Source organism: Eubalaena glacialis, chromosome 13, assembly GCF_028564815.1.
Source record: "Eubalaena glacialis isolate mEubGla1 chromosome 13, mEubGla1.1.hap2.+ XY, whole genome shotgun sequence".
Taxonomy (NCBI): Eukaryota; Metazoa; Chordata; class Mammalia; order Artiodactyla; family Balaenidae; genus Eubalaena; species Eubalaena glacialis.
The window spans coordinates 75,402,999-75,408,998 of NC_083728.1; positions in this window are offsets into that span (position 1 = coordinate 75,402,999).

A 6,000-nucleotide genomic window follows, 5' to 3' on the forward strand; every position below is an offset into this window, starting at 1 on the left:
AGCTAGGAGAGAGGCCTGGAACAGAGCCTTCAGAGGGAATGTGGCTCTGCTGACGCCTTGTTGTGCCACTCAGTTTGTGGTATTTTGTTACAGCAGCTAGTTAACTAATAGAAGAATCTAGCATAGAAGACTAAGTAGAAGTCACCAGAGAAGTAGAAGGAAAACCACTTGAGTGTGATGTCATAGCAGCCAAGGAAAATAGGTGTTGCAGGAAGGGAGTGGCCGTTTTTATTAAAGGCTGTTGAGAGATTAAATAAGAGGAGGATAGTTAACTAGATTGGACTAGATTTTGCAATATTTTGGGGGGTTCTTGTCCCCCCTCCATGTTTGAGATTGACATTTGATATTCACCTATTGATGATGACTTTGATTTATCAGCCTATCTGCAGTGTTAGAAGGGACTTGGTGTGCTGCCAGGTAGAGTGAGCTTGTAGTTTTTCTTCTGGCTTGAATGTTTCTTGTCTCTCCTGGGAGTTGCAAGATACTTTTGGCAATGTCCTGTGTCTTCCTCCTTTGTGTTCAGAGTCACTGCTTTATTCTGTAGGAAAAGGTGGTTGCTACCTACTCCCCAGTGGCATAAGAATCTCAGTGAATGAGTTAACCACTCAACTGCTCTGAACTCAGGTCTCCGATTACTCCATTCACCATTCGCTACCCACTGCTTCCTGTTTTGAATGTGGACCATCCCTGAAACCACTCCCATCTTCACAGCTAATCCCTTTCTGCCCTTTTTTTAAAAAAATTAATTAATTTATTTATTTTATTTATTTATTTTTGGCTGCGTTGGCTCTTCCTTGCTGTGTGCGTGCTTTCTCCAGTTGCGGTGAGCGGGGGCTACTCTTAGTTGCAGTGCGTGGGCTTCTCATTGCGGTGGCTTCTCTTGTTGCAGAGCACGGGCTCTAGGCACGCGGGCGTCCGTAGTTGTGGCTCGCGGGCTCTAGAGCGCAGGCTCAGTAGTTGTGGCGCACGGGCTTCGTTGCTCCGCGGGGTGTGGGAACTTCCCGGACCAGGGCTTGAACCCTTGTCCCCTGCATTGGCAGGCGGATTCTTAACCACTGTGCCACCAGGGAAGCCCCTCTGCCCATTTTTTAGCTCTTTTCCTTCTGTTCAGAATTTATGGTCTTTTGCTGTACTTTTTCTTCATTTTTATTAATGTTATGTATTTATTATTTACCAATATCTTTTCTTGGGTCATTTCTAGGAATTTGGACTGAGAGCAGAGGTAGGCACATGCATATGTTCTGGCATCTTGAATCAGTCCTCTGATACATTATTTTTTTGTGGATCAGTGTTGATTCCATCATCATGCCATGTTTGTGCTCAGGGAGCACAGATACCTCCTATCACCAGGGTCTAATCAGAACTCACTGGCAAGTCTCCTTGGACATTTCTTCTGAGCTATGCTATTTGAGTCAACAACACCAGTGGTAATGCCCAATAAATACAGCCTTTTATTGATTTAACAAATAATTTGTTAATTATATACTATGTACATATCACAGTTGGTGATACAGAGAAATATAATATAGGGTCTCTATTCTTAATGAATTCATGATCTACTTGGGAAAAAGAGGCATCCACATGAAGGATGTTAAATGACAGTGCAAGAATTAAGCAACAAGAAGTCTTTTTTGACAAGAGCTATTTCAGTTACAAGTGAAGAAATCTAGGTTTATACCATATTAAGTTAAAAAAATGTTAACTGATGTGTTTTAGTGTCCAGAACAGTAGGCCTTCAATAAGTATCTGTTGAGTGAAGGGAATTTGTTTTCTCATATAACTGAAATGTCCAAGGAAAGTTTAAGTTCAGGCATAGCTGTATCCACAGATCCAGGTCATGCCCTCAGGCATCTGATTCTTCCCTTTATTCAGCTCTGCTTTCTTCTGAATTGGCTTTATTTTCATGAAGGTTCTCGTCACCATATGGGTAGCTGCTGGTCTTTTGAAAGAGAGTACCCCCTCCTTTTTATTTTTCAATAGTTCCAGCAAAAACTTTGGGGCTGACATTCATGGGGTTGGTTGATTTGGGTCATGTGCCAATTCCTGAACCAATCATTGTGACTGGGGGGATGGAGTACCTGATTGGTCAGGCCTGGGCCACGTGTCCATTCCTGGAGCTGAGCTCTCTGAGCCACTTCTAGTTCATAAACTGGTCCCTGTACAAGGAGACTGAAAAGAGGCAGTCACTCCAGATTCATAGATGGCAGGGATAACAAGCAAGGGAACTTATATATGAGGCATATCTTGGGTGGCCACAAGATGAGCAGATCTCTGAAGTCACCCCCCAGAATCTTAAAAGTTTATATAGAGGCTTTAACAGGGTTCAGTCATGAATACTGTCAAGATGGTCTCAATAACATTACTGGGCTTCCCTGGTGGCGTAGTGGTTAAGAATCTGCCTGCCAATGCAAGGGACACGCGTTCGAGCCCTGGCCCAGGAAGATCCCACATGCCGCGGAGCAACTAAGCCCACGTGCCGCAACTACTGAGCCTGTGCTCTAGAGCCCGCGAGCCACAACTACGGAAGCCCGCACACCTAGAGCCCATGCTCCACAACAAGAGAAGCCACGACAATGAGAAGCCCGTGCACCACAATGAAGAGTAGCCCCCGCTCGCCTCAACTAGAGAAAGCCCACGCACAGCAACAAAGACTCAACACAGCAAATAAATAAATAAATAAATAAATTTATTTATTTAAATAAACCCAACACACTACTCTCTCAAAGTTGTGTCCTTGAAATGGCTCCCACTGTGGGCAGAATGTACATTCCAAGGATCCAAGGACAGGGGAGTGGGTGAGGGGCCTGTGCTTACCTGGGACCAGCTTGTGGGTCAACTGGCGGTCACGTTCTCTTGGTGACCTCCAGCACTCCACCCGGCCCCCATTTCCACAGTGGGCCCTGAGTGGTCAGCAAGCGGTGTCACTAGCGTGGAGGTGGCTCGTGGGGCGGCTGTTTGGCTGCACTGTAGGCAGATGCCACAGCAGCCATAGAGGCACGTGCAGGAGAAAACAGATCAGGAAAATGATTCCCCAAATAAGTAATAATTTTTTTCCACTGAGAGTCCCATGACCTGAACCACTGATTTGTTAACCTCCCTAGGCTGGGGGTCTGATCACTCAGGGCAATCACTTGTGTCCTCACATGGTTTAATAAAGATGATACATTAGCTGACTCATCAGGTATGAACACACAGCCTCCTGTTTGGATAACGGCACAGGTGCCTCCTTGCGAGGCAGCAATAACGTCCAAGGCCATCCTCTTTTGTAGGATGGCTTTTCTCACTAGATACATTTCAGTGTTCAGTAAGGACAGGCTTTGCCGGCTGTCATTGAAATCTTGCTGGGTGAACTTAGTAAGGGCTTTGATGTGTGCTATGATGTCCTTCAGGCCAATGGAGGGGACAAAATGGAGGCCAAATGATCGTACCAGTGGACAACAGAACGTGCCCATCTGGCCTTGAGGAGAGAGAGGTTGGCAGTTTTTGTTACTGTGGTTGGATTCTCCCCTGGGCTCAGGAAAACCCAGGGTGCAGCAGCCCAACCACAGGTAGAAGCCACGGCCAAAGATCTGAGCCACACAACCATTGGGTCCCCTTTGGGGCCACCCAATAAGTATCTGGGTGATGTGACCACACAGTTCCAGTGATATCCATCCCCTGTTCCTGGTGCAATTGGGTTAGTTCTTTTTAGAGTGATTTTTCTGTTACCAACATAGGGTTGCCCAGGTGCTTAAATGTCCACAACCTGAGGTGACCCACATGAACCCATCTCAAATCTGCTTGCAGCCACCCATGGCTCTGATGGTGGTATTTTTAGGACCCTTCCTGTCACCAGTTTGATGGGCTGCTTGTGTAGTTTGAGTGACCGGAAAAGAGTACCCATACCCAGTGTTATTGATCGTGGGTGCCACAGGCCAGGGTTCTGGATCAGTATTGGTGACATCAGATGAATTAAGAGTACTCGTCCTGGCTTGCCCTTTCTTAATGTCCTGCTTTAGGGCCTTCCAATCCCCTCCCTGGAGTGATGGTACCCACCATGCTAGTCCTGACGAGCTGAGAGGGGCAGCTGCCCACATACCTAATAGGTGGACTGATTCCTTTGCCGGGCATACAAGTGGGCCAACCATAGAAAGGTATCCCCATCAGGTGCCCATCCCGTGACCGGACACCACAGGAGAAGCAGAAGTCTAAGGTCAAGAAGACAGATACGTAGTAGGAACTTGTATGGGGAGGTCTTCCCCTTCTATAAGAACTACACCTGTGGCCTGACCCTTGGATGTTAATGTGGCTGCAGCTTTAGGAACTTGACCTGGTCGTGCTTCTGGGGAGGCAGACTGTCAGGCCTGAGGAGATGGACTGGGGGTGGGATATGCCGGACCAGGACCCCACCTTCTCCCCTCTTTCAATGGTGCGTGTTCCATTCCAGGTAGAGTGTGTTTCAGCAGGTCGGGCTTGCAGCAAGACAACAGGATCCTGGTGGAGACTGAGTAGTTCCCCCTCACCCAGGGGTGTGAAGTAATTTACCATCCCAGTGGGACGTCCCATTGCAGATTCCAGTAGATAACACCTTCCCCAGGTGTGATGGGGCTTGGTGTTCTCAGCACCACAGCATGTTGATCCTCAGTGGGAGTCAGGGCAATGTCTGTCTCCTGCCACTGCCTACCTTTAGGGTACGGAGTGTCTTGGCAGGGGTCCCCAGTCTGGCAGATGGGGTGACAGGCCCTACTGGTTGATCATTCAAATGTATTAAAGGCTGGGACAGTACTTTAGTCCACCTGGCCAAGGTGGTTTTACCTGTGAGTGATTTAATCTGCTGCTTTAGTATTTCAGTCTTTCTTTTTACCACTGCTGCTGCCTGTGGCTTATAGGGGAGATGGAACCTCCATTCGATGTCATGTTCTTTTCCCAGTCTTGCGTGTCACGACCTTTGAAATGTAACCATTGATCACTGTTTATTTGACGAAGGTATCTGCACAGGGTAGTCAGTTTCTCTAATCCCCTAGTGGTGGCTTCCTGGTTTGCATGGTGACAGAGGGAAGTTTGGGTTAGGCCAGACCCAGTATCCACACAAACCAAGGCATACTGAGAGCCCTCACTCAGGGGGAGGGGGCCAGTATAATCAATTTTCCAGTCCCTCACCAGTTGGGAACTCCAGTGGATGACCCTAGACTTTGGCAGTTGTCTTGGGTATTATTTAGAACACACAGGTCATGCTTTTACTGCGTTAACCACGTCACTGTATTTCAAGGGCATTCAGGCATCCTTGGCAGTATACCACCCCACTCAGGCACTACAGTAGCCACTTTTTCTGTGCACCCAATCTGCTGTATCTACTGAAGGATCAGCTGCTAGGGCTTGTACCTGGGTTACAGCATCAGCTTGCTGGTTGCCTGGGGTGTCAGCACCTCTGAACTGGAATGTGGAAGACATTGAGGACTGAGTCAGGCTCTTGCAGGCAAACCCAAATGTCTTTCCATGTATCCTGACCTCACAAGGTTTTATTCATGATCATCCGCCCTCAGCTTCCCATTTTCTAAGCCGTAGGGTCAATCCCTTTAGAACAGCCCAACTGAAAGTGCAAAGGGTTAACGGCCAGGGCTCAAGGGTGATCAACAAACTGCTGAGTTCAGCCCTCTGGCAGCTGCAGTTCACTCCTGTTTCCCTCCAGTGTTGGGCTGAATAGCGACTGCAGTCCATGTGGATGGGTTGCCCCAACTAGACCCATCTGTATACGAGGCATCAACGGGAATTTCCCCCACTCCCCTCTCTACAGGCCACAGGCCCCTCCCCAGGATTAGGGGCAGGAGCATTTGGAGGATCTCCACACTCTACAGGGCCTAGTAGTACATGAGGGAACTTACATACAAGGCTTGTCTTGGGCGGCCACAAGATGAGTAGATCTCTGCACCCGCCAGAATCCTAAAAAAGTCTATATAGAGACCTTAACTGGATTCAGTCATGTATTCAGTCTAGATGGTCTCAACAACACATTACTATCTC